The 19,372-nt window shown below is 38.4% G+C and overlaps 1 protein-coding gene across 5 annotated transcripts in view; it reads right to left on the bottom strand.

The window, feature by feature from the left end:
* Positions 1-19,372, bottom strand: part of TPPP (tubulin polymerization promoting protein) — an 83,798-nt gene that overhangs the window by 46,829 nt on the left and 17,597 nt on the right. The window lies entirely within an intron of this gene.

The raw sequence follows: 19,372 nt of genomic DNA, 5'->3' as shown, positions 1-19,372 counted from the left end.
CTCCTGGGAGTCCAAGTTCATCTATATAAAAGCATCCGTTCTGTGTCTGTACATTGGCACAGTAAACAAAGTGCAAAGTATCAAACATTAGCCCAAAGTAGACTGGAACAGCAAGTGATGCAGATTTTATTTGCAAATATTACTACTAACAGTGCACCGAGTTCTTAAATGTGAAAGTGTACTGCTGCAAATGGATACTGTGAACTTGAGTACTATTTGGATTAAAAGTTGTCCACAATTTCAGTTGAAAAGCTATACAACTACACTCCATATACCCAGTACACAAAATTCTTGACTGGTATTAGAGATTTTTATCTCCACAGCACTAAAACAGTTCACTGTTAATACAACAAAGTCTACAACTTAATAGGTCCTGCTGTAATCTCCAAGCTACCAAAAGTCATCCCAAATTCCCACCACAATAGGACATTTTTCTATTTTCTTACATTGAAGATAGGAAAGATGTAGAACTACTGAGAGAAGCTTCTATTTTTGTTAGCATGTCAGAGAAGATTATAGCAGGATACAATAATCAGGACTGTTCTGCTGTGGAAATTGTCACATACTCACAAAGGTCTGTGGAGCATAGCAGGCCTGACAAGGGTCTAAAAACACCGTAACTAGAAGTGGGAGCCCAACAAAAGTTTTTGCATAAACTCTAACAGGAAGAGTTTTGTTTGAAGTTCTAAATTCACCAGGGACTTGGGTGTCTGATCAACTGAGCAGTCAAGTAAAACACAACAGCATCTTTTCTTGTAAATTAGAACAGGACATTGGGTACTTCCTATATTTATTCCATTCCCAAGGCAGTCTCATTCATTCAGAAAACAGAATTAGGGACCACGCTGGCAAGAGAGCACATGAACAGCTTATTTGTCACAGTTTCTGACTCAATGGCACAATAAGCCTGATCAGGCTATCTCTGATTTGCCACTATTGCTCCCACATCCACGTAGGCAACCGCTAACTAACACAAAGAAATATTTCTACATTATCAGAAATAAACATTGAAAAATATTCAAATTAACCATAAAAAGGCATTGTCACTGAGAACAAGTCGGGTGTTTTATCCTAAGGGCTAACCAAAGGCTTATTTCCTAGTGACATTCAGCCCTGACTTCAAACTTTATCTGTTTCTCTTTTATCTTAATAAGCCATACCAAAAACTCACTACAGCTGAAACTTAGTGATATTCATAAAAATATTTTTCTTATTTACCACTTTACAGCAGCAACTTTATTATTATTATTATTGTTACAGCCCAGAGCATTCACCCCTCTTTGTTTAGTAGAACAGACACTTTCCCTTCCTTGCTACTTGTAAAAACACCAAGTCTTCATGATGAGATCTATAAACATGATGTATGTCAATAACAATTGCTAGTGGGTATTTGTACTACACACCTTGACAGTCATGAGGTACCAGAGACAAATTAAAATTAATTGAAGCAAAATAGGTTTGTACTGGTCTCTGCAAAACACAACACTCATCTAACAGATGCATTTTTTTCCAAGAATGTCTGCTGTAACGTTATCACCACAAAGTCCAGGGCTGTTTAACCAAAAAGCAGATTATGCTGTTGGTGGTTTATTTTTTCCTTTTTGTGGTTTACAATTTTCACTTTCTCCTCTCTTACACAGCTCAGCGGGCTATCAGCATAACAATTCATAGCGAAGAAGTCCCAAACTAAAGGTAGGTCCCTAGGTAGCTAACCAGGCTGGTAGAACCTTGCAATCTAATGGAGTATTGAAGAAATCCTCTGAAGGTCTGGTTTTAGCTATATATTAGTCAAGAACAGAATAAAACCCCCCTCAGATATACAGTGAAAAAAAACCCTTAAAAATTAAAAAGAAAACATTTTCTTGGATAAGACTGAATAATGTATGATGAACCCAAAGCACAGGCTTGTATAAATTTTAAAAATACATCTGAAGACAGATGAGCACGTGAAGAAAGCTACTTTAATACTATCAGGGTATTTGCACTGCACTAACCAACATTTCTAAAGAGACATGGTTAAAAAAACAAAAAGTAACAAAACTTCAGATACCACCTCACATCAGACTTCTGCCCTGTCAATGGGTAAAACTGGGATACTGAAATTAGACATCTGTATGTTGATGCATGCAGGAGCAATTTGGCAAATTACCGGGGGAAGAGGCATAGAAGATATTTTCAAAAAACTGATCCTAGGAAGAAGCTACAACAGAGATCTTCAGCTAAAGTAGTGGTCACTTCTGGAACACAGGCACCTTTTATTGCATGGCTATCTACCACAAGTGGATTCTTTTGAGGGGAAGAATACAACTGACAATGAAGACATCCAGATGACCTTCACAATATCCAGATAACCTTCACAATTCATCTCCTTGAAATAGAAAGCATTTTGGCCAAGTCATAGTATAGCAGTTGGACTAGATGGCTTCATATACCCCATGACCACAAGGGAATGCCATTGTTTTCTAAGAAAGAAAAACAAGACAAGCACAATGCAAAATGCAGTACAAAATTCTCTCACTATACCACTGCAAATAGTCATGATTTACAGAAACCTCTATGGGAATGGGTCACAAGGTCAGAACACCTCAGTTCATGCATTCAGGAATTGACCTTGGAAGTTTTCCCTCCTGGTGCTTTTTGTCTCATTACTGAGCAAGGGTAAAGCAGAGTATGCCCAGTTTATTGTAAGTATCTGAAACTGGGGCAGCGGCTAAGCTGTGAAAATCTGAAGCAAGAGGACATCAATGGCTCACTAAAACAGTAGCTGATTAGACTTTACTGCAACTTCAATATTTTAGGCTTCTCTTATGAAAACTCTGCTTTCTGATACTTGAGTTAACACATCTCTCCTCTTTTTTTTCTATCCTATATGCTTCCTATGTGCTACACTCGTGGTGAAAACTCGTTTCCTTTAAAATAAAATCTGAAATTCAAAAAAAGACAAACCCAATAGCTATGAGCCTATCAGATGAAATAGTATTGGGAAGGGAATGAAGGGGGACTGCAGAAATACGACTCAGCAAACACATTACTAAGTAAAAGCTTCCAAAAGAAAGCAAATCCCAGAATAAGTTAAAGGGGTTAAAGAGATTTAATGGGATTTACAGAGGATGAAGAAAAGAGAAAGTCCAAGCAGACAGTAGTTCTGATAGCTATATATGGCTTAAAGGAAAAGATTAAATTAGCTAAACAGAATAGCAGAATCCAATTATTTCACATTTGCTTGGGGTTTTCTTCAGTTTAAGAGAACTAAAATAATATTACATTTGATTATTTAATCATGAAGATTCATGTAATGATTTGTTTCTGATAAGAAGTACTAGGAAAACTCTGTGAAGCCTGAAGAAAGCACACATCCCAACTTACATTAAAGGAGTTTGCAAGTGCATTTGGCATGACAGTCATGGACCAGAGCTTGGAAAAATATAGAAACATGTGCTAACAAGTAGTCTGGGAATACTTCAGCTCTTCCTTGTTAAAGAAGAAAGATATACATCTTATGGTTGTCAATCCTGTGGACTCTACCCAAAGAATGCAAAAACTAGAAACACAACAGAAGATAGAAGACAGTAATTTTATCACTCCTTAGAATGCTGTCTACTCCTGTGAAAGAATCCAGTAAATGACATACAACTTGCAAATATTGTTCAGTAATATAGAAATCCATCCCTTGGGTGCATTAAGGATTGATACCATTTGACAGCACAATTTGGGTGGAAGTTAAGACATTAAAGGACATGGCAGGGGTGAGGGAAACTAGCAGGAATATTAGCCAAAGTACAGAAATACGTAGGAAATTAGGAGCAATTCAAAAAAGAGGCTGCAGATAGGTCTTAGACACAAATGGTAGGGAAAAAACTAGTGCTGAAGCAGAAAAACTATGTCTAAAAATCAGGCTTCAGGCATATATGCTGGTTTCTCCTCTAGAAGGCTCGATTTATTTGCTGTTCTCTTTGGTTCTTGTCATCTTAAGGATATGCACTAGGCTAGGCATAGACACAGACCATAGGGGAAAGGAGCAGAAACAAACCACAGTGTAATAACCCAATATAGCACACAGCTGCCAGAGACACTACTGAGCACATCCAAAATACAAAAATCCAAGAAGATTATGTCATAGCGTTCATTAAGTTAGCCTCAAATAAATAAATTAAAGCAGTTAAGAATAGATGAAGATATAATAAGCATTCTTAATAACTAAGCACTTCACCTGTCAGTCTTCCCCAGGCTGAGCTTATCACACAAGCTAGTGGTAAGAAGCTATTTTCATATAATACTTACCATTTTATCTCCAGAGAGCTGAAAAAGCTAATACAACCACTGCAGTTTCAAAAGCTGTTTCTGCTGTTGAAGTGCAGGGGCTTAGGGCAAAGGCTTTACAGCTGAGAGGACAGGGAAAAGAATCAACATCTCCTGTACTTTCTTCATGAATTAAAGCAGTGCACATGAACACACTGCCTAATAACCCAGGGAAAAAAAGCAGGATACACAGATAAGGCATCCTTCTACAGCTCACCAGCAATCCCATGTGAGCTGACATGTCTCATTCATGTCCCAGAACAGAAAAAAACAAACCAACCAGCATTTGGGCTTAATTTGATTTTCTCTCTTGATTTTACACCTAATGTGAAAATGTTTGATTAAAAATGAGACCAAAGTATAATGAATCAACATCCAACACAAACATTGTTCTGTAACATTGTGAGAAGCCGTGACCACTAGTAAGGTCAACACTGCATGGCCAAACATCCTCACAGCAGAAGTGAATGCATTTGATCCCAAGCAGTTAATCCATAGAAACTATACAAATTTGTTCCTAAGTATGACTACAAAAATATTCTCAAGGATGTCTTTCAGATTACTAGCTATTTTTCAGGACTTCATTTATATTCCTAACCTGAATTTATATAAATACATGGCACTCAGAGATAGGAAAAGAGACACTTTGAACCTAATGAACTTCCATGTTAGCACCCTCAGGTTTTTGGTAACCAGTAGCCTTCCTTACTGCTTTCTCTCTACATACAGTATTAATGTTGTGACTGAGTCAACATTTAGGGAAGACGTTACCTTTTTTGATGAGACCAGTTAACTAAGAACAGGACATGACATTTGACGGGAAATAAAAAGCAGAATTTTTACAATGGAAAACAGAGTTACGCAAGATAGTGCTGTTTTTATTAATGAGACCCAGAACAGAAAAGCTTCATATCTAAGAACTAGATATTAAAAGGTTATATGGTATGACATCCTACTCGATTTAGAGAAAATTCAAACTCAGGGGGACAAAGAACAATAGCATTATTAAATAGAACTGGACACAGTAAGATCTTAATTCCTTAAGTCTCAAGATATTAGAGCTTAAATTATGCTTTCATTAAGAACTGAACTGGACTTTGAAGGTAAACTATCGCACAAGGGTCAGAATAATAACTGAATCCAACTCTTCGTTATGGAACAACGGTGAACATCCAAGCTTCTGTCTAGCAATGTATTACTGAAAAAATTTTCTCCTTTCAATTTTTCCTTAAAATTACATTAAAACAAAAACCCTACTTTTATGCACTACTGACTTTCCTGGAATTTCTTTCTTGTTTTCCTCCAGATATTGTGACGTTTCAGCAAAAACTCTAGCTGTATTCTTACCATGTCTAATATTACCAGGGATTTTTAATTCCCAGACAGAAATTTAATGACTACCTAATTTTTTAGCCCTTTTCCTACATGGAGCCAATCCAGATCAGACCCAAGTACAGTGCAAAATGGTGGCAAGACAAAGGGTGAGTATTGTGGGGACATGTTTTTAAATCATCATGAAGGCCAAGTAAAACCACAAGTACAACTCAAACATTTTATTGCTTGTTCCTATGGAGAAAGATGTCTGGGTCACTGTTTCAGTGAGGCCTCTAACAAAACTCCCTAATTCAAAAATTACACTGGTCAATGTAAAGAAAAGAAGTCCCTGGCTGATGAAAAGAAAAATGAAGGAAAAGGGATGAATAACACAACCTTGAATTCATATAGAGCATATTCGCTCTATTGTTCAGGCATGGCAGCTGTTTGTTAATCACCATAGTGTGCCAGGATACAGCAAGTTTACTTGAATTTCTTGGCCAAGAAATTCAGAAAGGGCTGTCTGATAGCTGATGTAACCAGCTCCAGGACATTCCTCCCTATCCTCCATGTAAATATTTCCAGTTGCAGACTGGTTTTTGGTGAGTTTTTTGCAAGAAAGGTAGAATACCATTTAACACTATACATAAAAAGCGTTATACATATTTTTCAGAAATAGTTTTGCATCATTATTTCTGAAACATAATTTAAGCAAAGCAACACAGCTTCATGTATTTGGGAACTGCAGTCAGCTCAGCAGACAAGCTCAGAAGTAAGCAACTCTTTGCTTACTAAAATACAATTATGGAAGCCAGAGCAGCAGTCCTCTAATCCAAGGTGGAATTTTCCTTTAGAATTTAGTTATACAGAATTTAAAACCAAAAGTTTTATCATATTGTCTCAATAAGAAAATATCATTGCAAGATGTTTTTACAACAGCACCATTCCAGTTTTTCAAAGGATATCACAGAGTTGGATTGCTTTCCATGTCAAATCACATCTAACCAAAAAAGTAACTTCTGAACGCTGTGACAGCTCAATGACCATGAACTCTCCAAGTAAAAAAGTATGTGTTTGTGGGAGAGGTTGTTCCAGTGATCCTGATGACAGAGAAAAAACATGGATGTATGTGTATCTGCTAACATTTTTTGCTAGCAATATGAGAAGGTGGCAGTATTAAAAATAGACAGCTGGTGTTAACTGACGCCAGTGTGATCTCAGTGTGTAAGAGTCACTGACCACGGCTGGAGACAGAAAGGTGTGAACTCAAGAATGACGTACCAAGTAAGAAAAAAGAAACTAAATTACAGCGTTAGTCCATATCCACAGGTCACATGCAGAGAAAGCCACAAAACTCTTTGCCATAGCCAAGGACCAAATCACGACCTCCAAGAAAGGAGAAACTAGACTTCAGTTATGCACAGAGCAGAAACCAGACATCTTCTCTTTCAAAAAAAACAAGCAATATAATAGAAATAATAAGGAAACTGCATATTTCTCCCCTACTGGAAGACTGCCTTCCCATATGAAAGGGAAAATTGGATGGTCACAGCAAAGCTCTAAATATACAGTCTCCAGTCATGGAGAATTTTCCCATTCTATGTCTGTTTCTTGCAAAGGAGATTTCACTCTATGTTAAAACAATATTCACAATGATGTCCTGCTCCTCATGTCCTTCTTATCTTTATGTCTTCTGAAACAGGCACTAGAGATGCAATTGTCCGCATTGGCAGCATTTTCATTTTACAAAACAAAAAACAAGCCAGAAGAATAGGTAGACTGTGGCCAAAACAGTCTCTCCAACAGTTTACAAATGAGAGTAGGGGAGTATTTGAAGAGGTATCCACTTGAAGAGAACAATACTATTTTTAAAAAGTGCAGATGGGAAATGTTAAGGCTAAATTATAGAGTAGCAAAACCCCTGTAGCACTTACACATGAGAGCACCTCATTTCCACTACAGATCCACAAGCCAATTCCATATGTCTCCTATTCCCAGTGCCGAGAATATTCTTTAGTAAGTTCTTCTGCTATGCCTTTGTCATTTCTCCTTACCATATCTTGTGGAGATATGACCTTTGCACAGCTTAGGGAAAAAATAGCTAATGCATTTGACCACTTACTTGGTATACCTCAAGAGCAATCTCTAGGTACTTTCCATCTCAGCACAAGGTTGCAGCAATTGATGATGCAACCCTCAATCTGAATGAAGATCCCCAAACTAATCATAACCAAGAACAACTGTAGGAAGCCCCAATATACTCCATAATTAATTAGGGCATGCCTGTGAGCTCAGAGACCAAAATAATTCAACATAGATGAAGCACAGAGTTTTATCCATCTCCTGACAAGAAAAAAAAACAAACCCAACTCTAGAGAAAAAGAAAGCCTACCAAACAAGTAGATACAATAAAGCTACATCCAGCTTCATAAAGAAGCCATTTTGACTCCTTGTGTGAGAGAGACTGATCCTCTCTCTGTGTCCAGAGCACGAAACACATTTTCCAAACAGAACTCTCAGTTGTGCCACAGAATCTGCAGAACAGTCCATTGCAATATTGTCTTGGCACTTTGTCAAAGCTATACACAGAGAGTGTCCAAATTCTCTATGGCGATCTATCACCTCCCCTGGATTAAAGATCTGCATATCAGTCTTTACAGTGCTAACTCATGTGCATCTGAAATCAACCCAAAAGAAAGGCATAACATTATGGCATTTGATATCAAAACAGATAGTCTCTCATTTACATCACACTCCTCTAGTCAAAACATGGAGAAGTTTACAACAAATGGAGGTTTACCCACATAATTGCAGACATCATCATCACAAACCAAAATGATAAGGAACAGTTAGGAAGACTCCAAGATGCTGGAATGAATTGTGAAAGCAGAGAGGTGACTATGAAAGGGCAAGCATACACACTTTTTGGAAATCTGTGACTTATTTAGACCAGCACCTACTGAAGGAAGGTATCGAGCAATGCTGGGTAAGAATTGCTGCCCTCTTGGTTTTTCCTTTGTACAAAAGGATATTTTCATCCACAAACACAAATTAGTACCTTCTTACACTAGCAATCTCCAGAAGCTCTCAGTTACTTACTTACATTCAGAAAATTAAGCTTCATGTCCATTTTTCTTGGATTACTATCTCAATTCTGAAACTGTTTTCTTCAAAGCCTCTGATTTCACCAGCAGAAGCAACAAAGTATTGCTCCAAACGGTCATCCACTGACACACTGCTACAAGAATATTCAATGTATCTATTCCCACAATGTTTTGTATAGAAGAGCAAGTTTTCTAAATAGTGGACAGCTAATGGAACAATCAGTATTATACTTCCATGCTCTTATTCCAATGCATGTCAAAAAATCGTCTTATTTTCCAGGTATATAGTAACTTATTTGTGGTACAAAATCTTCTGAATGAGGACCACTGATGAATTTCCATGGGATCTAACTCTACACATAGAGTCTCACCATCCACCAGCACTGCCAATAGGGTAGATACCATTTGTAACAAGCCAAATATATCCTCACAACCTAAAAAGCACAAAGCAAACTGGCTCTTGCAGGAAAATAGAATGGTACAAAACCGATAGATTATCACAATGCCATGTACATATACACAGTTCAGCTCTGTATTTTGTGTTGCATGTACCAGCCCACGCAGGTCTACTCTGAAACCTCCCAAAACACACAACTGACAAACATCTTTGCAGGTTTACACTTTGGTCTTTTTTATTACAGAAACTCTATATTAGGAATGTTTATACAAGTAGTCAATTTAAACTAGCTTTATGAATGTATTTATGGTTATTTAATGTCTCATAGCAAGGACAGCAAAACCAGTATGAATTCAACAGCAAATGTTTCAGGATAACACTCTCCTTCAATTACTTACACAAAGTTTGACAGGGTAAAATACAATCAAAGCAAATTTTATGCACTCCTGAACACCTTATCCTACACCAACAGAGTACCCTATACACATCACATCAACAAAGCTCTGAGATCACAGCTACAAAAACTACTGTCTTTACATCTTTCTAACCTGCAGCACTTATAGGGTGTCCACCCCTTTAGAGGCACTAGAAGCCAAATCCTCTCACACTTCAAAGCTCAAAAAACCCTCCAGATTTTCAAATGGGGCCCAACAAAGATGACAAGCAGAAATTCTGGCCAGAAATCTTCCAAGTACATGCAAATCAGGTACATTCTATGTGCTTAATTTTCTTAAAACAACAGCATATGACAATTAAAAATGCTGTTGAGAGGTTAGTCAATGCTGTAACTCCTTTAAAAATCACTATGTATGTTACAGAAGCTGTGCTCTTTAGCAAATGACTTCTTCCAAAATTAAGAGATCACACCAGGGGCAAGCACATATAGAAATCTAGTCAACACTTGGCCTAAGTTATGTGGGTAACTGTCTCCAGAAAGTACGTCTTGTCATCTTTATCTCAAAGCTTTGACAAATGGAGACGAAAAACTTCCAAAAAGAGCAAATGTCAGGTTAGATAACACCAAGTCAACACACCCAACATTAAAGAAGTCCAGATCTCCATGGGTAGTCCTTTAGTCTGATTGCTCTAATATACCTCAGCTTACCATCACTTCAAAGTCCACCTGGACTATGGCTTTCTCAGATTAGTACTCAAAGACAAGGAAGCCAAGGACTTGGTGACACAGTGTAGCATCTAAAAGGGAAATAAAAGGAACAATCTTCCAAGCATGCATGAGATACTGTAGTGTTGGGCAAAGAACACAAAACTGCATCAGGAAAGGAATTATCAAAATTGTTCAAAATGGCCAATGTTGACTGAAGCTGCAGTCAGCTGGATTTGCTAGTCACACTCAAAACCAGAATGTTAAATTAAATCAGTCCACAAAATTCATCCTATTCAGTACATAAGCAGGAAAACCAAGCAGCTCATTTAACCGCCTAGTACATTCTCTATAGCTTTCCCCATCTGGTTAGAGGAGTCCCATCAGGCCACAGTCTGTTGTCTTGAAAAAAAAAAGGATCAAGCTAGTTCTGCGCATTTTAGTTCAACAGATTTCCAAGCTACAACATCCACTTCAGCATAATGTAAAGCTCTCCCATTACTCTCATCTGAGGTGAGTGATGAAAGAAAAGCAACCTGTCTGGAAGAGGACTGCACAGCTCCAGCTTTTCTGTAAAGGTAAGGAAATAATTTCTATCTGATTTTACTGCAAAGTCTTGGGGAAAAAATCATGCTATTTATGTTTTTTAATAAAGGATGAACTGCTGAAACACATGGCAAATGCACTGGCTCTCTAAAGCATCTACTAAATTCTACATTGTTCTTTTTAAACTAGTACCAGAACTTACTAGGAACAAAAAGCATTTAATCAGACTATAGTCATTAGTTTTAGATTTTCATTCACACCACTCATTATGTCTAATAATTAGCATTAAGAATGTCCTGAACTCAAATCTCAGACAGTTAGTTCACCACCATTTTCATCTGATATCTAGAATTAAAATTCTTTATTTCTGGATATACACAGGACAATTGCCTCATAGAGCGACTATCAGCTACTGTATGAGGTACATGTTCTCTTTTACTAGAACTACCTTTCTGTACCTTCTCATATTGTTTTGTTAGACATAAAACCTACCTCTTAACCCAAAGTTCTTTAGACTAAAAAAAGACACAATCTATAAATGCCAAATTACTCCCTTTTTCTTGTTTTTCCTATTTATAGGCTCTTTTAAGAATACTAGCTCACCTGTTAAGTTTTTTGCTGCAAACTAAAAAGGTGCCAAAAAAAATAAAATAAAACATTCTCCCTAGAAACCCTATAGTAGAGCTGAAAACACTAATCAATGCATGCTGCTTAGAAACCTACAAAACCTTCAGTTGGCACCATGCCAAATGCAGTTTGACACAGGCTGATTTCCATTTGGATTACAAATGCCCCAGGCATCTATTTCCATACAGCATCCATGACAGGAAGAAAATGTAAACAGCCTAAATTTGGAAGAAAGGTTACCTATTTCAAACTGCAACACAGGAAGACAGCCTTGCATCCCCCTAGTGACACAAACTACCTTAGTGTGCAGCAGCAGGAGCTGCTGTGCACAGGGAGTGAGGGGAGAGCAGATGGTAAATACTGTAGTCATCATTTTTAAGGCAGCCCATAACACAGAGACTTGTACTAGCAAAAACAAACACATAACACCTTTTTGTAAAGTACAGACTGAATATGATGATGAGTAAGAACTGCCCACCCTCTACTCTACGATCCTCTCATCAGTAGCTTCTTGTATTGATCTCACACTGGTCTGAGTCAGATAAACCCTCCATTCTCAGCACTATTGGTTCCATTCAGAATTTTAACAAACACCACCCCACAAAGAGTAATACCTCCAATATCACAAAGCAGCTAAATCCAGGGCTAATTGGTACTGTACTGGGAATTATAATGAGTGCATCTGGAGATCCTATATAACTGAGAGAGATTCCAGACAAAAAGCACAGACCGATTTTGTTTTCTCTCACAATTTTTTCAGTTGCACGGTAATGAACTATTATAGCGTTACAGTATCACTGTTATTATCTGCTAACTGCAAGAAAAACAACTTCTCTTGTACACAATTATAATGACATAAAAGCTATCAGTTGCACCTTTTACATACCATTAAAAAATATCGCACTTATAGTACAATAACTACTTGTTAGCTTATTTTCATTTTTAAACAATATTTGCAACTGAAGGGCATCTAATAAAGACCCAAGACATCTGGGCAATGAAGCAAGTGCTGTCATGTGTCATGAGAGTCACAGCCTGGTGCTAAAGATCACCAGTGTTCTGCAGCTGCTCATGCCCATGATCACAAATGGCACTAAGTGATACAATGCTCTCCTGTATCAGCAAAGACAAACAGATGTACTAGCTCCTGTTCACCAGATGATGGAGGTGGCTTTTCCTTTTTTTTAGAGTCTTCTACATTTCTGCCTATTCTGAGAATCTGAGTGCCACAATTGTGAAAATAAGGTAACAGAAGTATCTAGAAGTTTGCTGAAGGAAAATATATCCACTGAAAGCTCTGCAGCTGCTTGTTTGGAGCAGGAAAACTTGCATGAAGTTTATGGAATCAAAAGACCCCATAAAATCAAATTTTGTGTCAAAAGGCTAGAAGCACCATATGAAGCTAGTGCCACAATCATGAAAATAAGGTAACAGTGTGAGACTGGAAGATTTCCCACACTTTCAGGTCTTTTCCATCCACAACAAAGTTGAAGCAAAGAAGAGGAAAGGCGATTCAGTGCTGCCAAGGTAGCATTCATCATCTTCTGTCAGCACACGTTACCATCCCTTCTCCAAAGCTCACGGTTCAAAACCCAAGCAAATGCCACAAAAGATTTGCACCTGGCACAGTGCAAAGAGCTCCACGAGCAGGGCATTGCAGCACCACACTCTTGCAGCTGCACAGGCATCACTTCTGCAGCACCACAGCCCTGGCGAGCTTGCGGGAACTCTGTGCTGGGCAGCTCTGCACACAGCGTAGCATCAGTCCCAAAAGGTTCTCCACAACCAGTTCCTGGGAACCAGGAAGAGCACCCAGGAAACCTTCTGGACTTCAGGAATATCACATGTTCAAAACAGACACCGAGTGCCCTGGCTTGCACAATGAACTCCTGTCTCCACTCAAACAACTTTGCCTCAAGGTATTTTCCACCGCTTGCCATCACTGACAAAAATTCCGGTTGCGTTTCAAGCTGCTGCACAGCTTAGGCAGAAACTTAATGATGCAAAACCCTGCAGTAGGGCTTTCTGGTTGGTCTTCCTTCCTCAATTACAAATGTCCAGACAATACAGAAACAACCCCTGCCCGCCTGAGGGACTGAATGGCTTTTCAGCAATCAGTGCTGGGAATGCCTGCACTGCCAAAAACAATGGGCACAGGCACGAGGTGAGCTGCTCTTCTTACTCCTCACCACAAGGGTACAACACCTTAACCACAGTACTCCTGCCTACACTGCCAGCTGCAGTCAGCTTTCCTCGCTGAAACTCAGGGCTTTCCTACATTTGCTCCTTCAACCATAAAACTTCACCATCCAACAGAACATCTCCCTAGAAAAAGTTGCCATGGAGATTTCTTTAGCCAATTAAAATGTTCTGGGAGCCTGCAGAATCAGCACCAACATTCATAGGCTCAGCAAGGTTTTGAAAATTATTGATCTGCTGGTAATATCCACAACCTTTGTAAAAATGAGAAACAAAAAATTACTGTAACATGGAAGAAAAAGTTTCAAAGGGAAAGTCTGCCCTTTTTGAGGGGGAGGATTGTACCAGAACTCCCTACCAAAATTATGTTTACTTTCTTTTTAAATTCATGGGAATACATGCACATGCATTAAAACTCTGCAGAAAGTCAGACAGAGATCAAGCGTCAAAATAAATTTGGATTTCATTCATGTTCCTTCAGTTTAGCATGCACATAGACACACCCACACAAAAAAACCCTACAATTCCAATACTGCCAGAAAATAACACCATTTTTACTAATCCTGGTGAGGATTTAATGTCCAGTATTTAATAAGACTTTTCCAATTAAAAATTGTTCCAAATAAATTTAAGTATTAAAAATTCTTCATAAGCATCTCAATAATAGAAAGAATACATCAATTAGGCTCTTCCAAGTCAAGACACTGTTATTTTTTAAAGTTAAGGCAAATAAAAAGGTTGAAGAATGATAAATACGTCAGATGGAGTGCACTTCCGTTCACAAACATCACATCCCAAGCAGACTAGATCTAAATTCTTTCAGTAGTTTTACACACATAGGCAGATTAAATGAATCTAATTACAACAGATATAGTATATTAATACTCTTTCCAAGATGAAGGATTTCTAGATCACATCTACTTTTAGGAGTAAATAACGTCTATATACACACACTTTTTTCCCTATGAAATTTCCACTAACTTCAGAACAAGAAGTTAATTTCTACTGTCTATACAGGAGCACAAAGAAACTTGTATTTATTTCAGAGGTCACCATGTACAACAGCCAGCCCTGACCACCTTGGTGGTCCTGCGCCAGGCCTGTTCCGGTTTCCTGCATAGGGGAGCCCCAGACTGGGCACAGCACTCCCAATACAGTCCTACAAATCTAAGCTGAAAGGAAGGATCACTTCCCCAGACCTGCTGACCACACACCAACTCATGTAGCCCAGGATGCAGCTACCTTTCCTTGCTGCTACAAGTCACTCTCACTGCAAGGACTGCTGTCACCTCACCTTCAGAAGTTTCCCATCTGTGCTGGTTGTGGCTAGAGCAGAGTTAATTTTCTTCACGGTGACTAGTATGAAGTGGTATTTTAGATTTGTCTTGAAAACAGTGTTGATAATATGGAGACGTGTTTGTTACTGCTGAGCAGCACTAACACAGCACCATGGCCCTCTCTGCTTCTCCTACTGCTCCTCCAGGGAGAAGACTGGGGGTATGCAAGGAGTTGAGAAGGGATATGGTCACGACAGCTGACCCCAACTGACCCATGATATATTCCATATCATATGACATCATACTCAGCATACAAGCATTGGGAATGAGGAAGTGGGGGGATATTCAGAGTGATGGTCTTTTAAAGTCACTATTTTGCATGATGGAGCTCTGTTTTTTTAGGGATGGCTGAATACCTACCTGCCTATGGGAAGGGGTAAATTACTTCCTTGTAATTTGTAATTTGTAATTCCTGCTTGTGTGAGCAGTTTTTTGCTTTTCTTATTGAACTGTTTTTACTCAAAAGTTTTCTCACACTTATCCTTCTGATTCTTTTCTCCATCCCAGTGGTGGTAGAAACAGAGAGTGGCTACATGGGGCTTACTTTCCAGCTGGGGTTAAAGTACGACACTGACACCATCATCACCTCCTGAGCTGCCTCCTACACAGCTGGCCCGCTCTCCAGCCCATGCCTCACCAATCTAGTGATGATGTGACTGGGGTCGAGTCCTTGCCATAATCAGTGCATACTAACTACACCCCTTTACCCACAGTGTCAGTCATTTCATCAGAGAAAGCAGTGAGTGAAATCAGGCATAACTCCTCCTTGGCAAATCCATGCTGGTTGCTCCGAATCACCTTCTTGTCCTTTGTGTGTTGAGGAGGGACTTCCAGAAGGATTTGCTTCATAACCTCCCCAGGGACTGAGAGGTTATGCTGATTGGCCTGTAATTTTCCTCACTGTGTCTCTTCATGCATGGGCTGTATTCCTCCCACAAAGCCTCTCCCTGCTTCTGTCTCTTGTGTATCTCCTTCTCATGGTCCAGCCCAGTCAGAAGCTTCGTGTTTACTCTTGCTAGCCTGTTGCCATGCCTGCCCAACATCCTGCACATGGAAATGAAACGTTCTTGTGCTCTGATGAAGCCTCCTTGAAGACCAACCAGCTCTCCTGGACACTTCTACTCTCCAGGGCAGTTTCCAGAGAGCAAATGAAGAGGCCAAGATATGCCCTTCTGAAGTTCAGGTTTGTAATTCTGTTGTTAATCTTGATCATTCCTCTCAGGATCTTAAACTTTGTGTACAATCACCTGGTTTCTGCAAAAAAGGCTGCCTTGTCCTCTACGTCTTAACCAACTTTTACTTCAATCCATGAAATCAAAATTGATATTTAACAATCTGGAAAACGCTTGCTTGTTACTTAGTTTATTTAATCAGTAGAACCAAGGCAGATTTCACATAGCTGCTTTTATAAATGAAAAGCAGGCAGTTTTAAATTATGGTGCAATAGGCTGACCTGCAAAAAAAACCAAAACTAAACAACAAAACAACAACCAACTTCTACTCTAAGCCAGTAGAAGTTCTTGTAGCACACAAGTGGAATAGGCCACAAAGTGTGGCAAACACCAAGCAAACTGCTATATATAGTACTGTGTATGACATCATGCAGCATTCCCTATCAGCTGGGAAATGAATCACTCACCACTGTATGTATAGGTTTTCATGTGATGTCTGCTCCTACAAAATGGTGTTTTTAAAATCCTAATCAGCAATCATCACAGGTATAAAATGTATCCATTACACATGCATCAAACAAGCCTGTGTTACAGCAAGTGAATTTAAAACCATATTCAATTTCATATGCAATCACTATTTTACTTTTAGAATTTATGCTTCTTGGCAGAAGAGGGAGAAGAGCTGCTTTGTTTTTTTAAATAAAAAGCTTTTGAAGGATAAAGTGCAAATGGCAAAATTACATTTGGCTCTTTAGACAAGAAAGGCAGTTGAATCTTAATTTAAATTAAAATAAAAATGCCACAAAAAAGAACACTTTCTGTTGAAACTTACATTTCTACCTAAAAATGCACAGCTTCACAATTTGCCAGAGACTTAACAGAAAAGATTTTGCTCTGTGCATTGTTTAATATCCACTTAAAACTTCCTGATGCAGACACCTTAAAGTAAAAAAGTTAACTGTTATGCCTACTTTATGCATAAAAATCCTTTTCTGTGCCACTATCAAAAAGAATGTCTGCAGTAGGGATGTAAAACACAGCTTGCAACTACTAGGTGCTTCATTTATATATAAAAACCACTTCACACCTATCTAAAAACTTCAAAAATTTAAGAGAGGCTTCAGTAAAAATCTCTATTAAAGACTATTTACTTCAGAGAAACCTCATGGATAGATACTTGTTTTGAACAAGCTCAGGGGTCAAAGTGCTAGTCCTTTCAAATACAATAGGAAAACAAGAAGCATCATACTTGTTCAATACAAAGAAAAGACAACAATTATATTACAGCTGACAAATGAGAAAAGCATGTACTCATTCTTGCCAAGAGTTTTCTTGCCAGCTTCTCAGAGCAAACATTACCCATTTCAAGTCTTGCAGCCATGGTGAACTATTGCTGCATTAGGGCCCAGCTGTTCTCAGGTGGAAGCACTCCTGCAGAGACCTGACTGATCCAGGCTGTGGGAATTAAGCTAAACAGCCAAGAGTGCAAGACAGTGAGGATAGCACACGGGTGGGTCTGCTCAAAAGTCAGGGCACAATAAAGTGTGTTGTGAAGATTCTCCATGGGAACAAAACCTTCCTTTCTCAAATGGATGGAGGAGAGTTTTCTGGCCTTTAGAATACATGGCTTCCTCAGCAACAAGAAAACATGTCAAAGCAACATCAGGAACTACTAACGGAATTTCAGAAGACAATTATGCTTCCACTTGATCAAGAATATTTTAGAGGGAGGGAGTAAGGTATACATACAATGCTTCTGTAGCTTAACTAACCTTCAATAACAATCCAGTATAGAACTGCAAAATTTTGTTTAAAATTTAACACATAGTAACATCAAAACAAACAAATGTTTCCATGGAGATGACTACCTAAATAAATGCTCACAATGGATCCAAGGGCTGACGTCACCCAGGCCTGCCTGCAACCATAGCAACATGCCAGTGTAAACAGAAATATTTTTATTTTTCTATCTAATAATGTCATAGAATTAGAAGTTTTATGGCAGTGCTTAAAACATATTCTTGCTGTGCTGAGTGGTAACACTTCTAAAATAAGAGCAGACGTATTTATATCAAGGCTATTACTATTACCATGTTAACTACATACAACAAGTGGAGTATGTGTATGGCATAGCTAACATATCAAATTTCCCAGAGCAGTTGTTGACCCTCAATAAACAAAGAAATTTAAGTTCCTAAGGCAACATGCTGGAATGCTGATCAGAGTTCAGTAGCATCTATTATTCTTGGGTGTTCTGCTTTCCTTAATACAAAAATCCTGAAGTTCTTAGACTGTTGTGTCCCACCATCTTGCTGGAATAAGAAGAATGCAGCCACATGTTGCTTTTCATACCAAATGCAGAACTCTTCAGTGCCCTTCTCCTCTGTCACAAACGACCTTGCTTTCTCCAAGGCAACAAGATTCAGTAAATCCATACTTGCACTCTGCAAGCAAAATACAAGACACACAGCCTACAAACTTTTAGAACTTCAGAAGAGTACCAGAAAAGAAGCAGTTAATGAAGAAATTTTCCAAGAAAGCAGGTGTTTCAGCTACCAAAATGCCCCTGGAATTCCCACTGTCAGGAAAAACATCCATCTTCAAATGCTATTGCATGCCTGCATATTGCATGTCTCTAAATTCAGTAGGCCCAGATTGCATTATTGCTTTTCATTAAAAAAATATAAAAGAAAGATGTCTACATAAAGTTCAGAGAGTATGTGAAAAATTAATTATTTGAATGATCTAATATTACTAAGATATTTATGCTAAACTACATTTTAGCAGAAACCTGAGCTACAAAGAAATTGAAGATATTATCATAACAAAAATTGTTGTAGTACTAGTTTTGGTCCTGTCACAAATACTTCAGATACACTAATTTACAAAAACTTCTTCTCCTGTAGAATATGACTGATTTATTCTTTTTCTTCAAGTATGGCAGTGAATTAATGGACCAGTTAAAAAAATCACTTCCTATGAAGTATTTTCAGGATTTTTTTTTTTCTTCTTAACAATCATGTAAGCTGGTTTTTTTTCTGAGAAGAGGTTGCCTCATTTTTCCTATTTACAGAGCAAAGGTTTTCCTGGTACCAATTAGCAGAAGGGATTTTTACATAACTTTAAACAAGTAACTTTAAGCTAGCTTTGAAATTAAAATTTACCCTGCAACTGGTGTTACTGTTTTATGTAGTCCACAGAACATACAAAGAGAGGAGTACAACGTCACAAGTCTGACCATGACACTACAAAAGAGAAAGTTTACTCCATAATTA

The sequence above is a fragment of the Pseudopodoces humilis genome, chromosome 1 (assembly GCF_049639895.1).
Source record: "Pseudopodoces humilis isolate 2021_Gansu_Grassland_sample_001 chromosome 1, ASM4963989v1, whole genome shotgun sequence".
NCBI classification, from domain to species: Eukaryota; Metazoa; Chordata; class Aves; order Passeriformes; family Paridae; genus Pseudopodoces; species Pseudopodoces humilis.
This window is presented reverse-complemented; position numbering and strand designations above follow the sequence as displayed.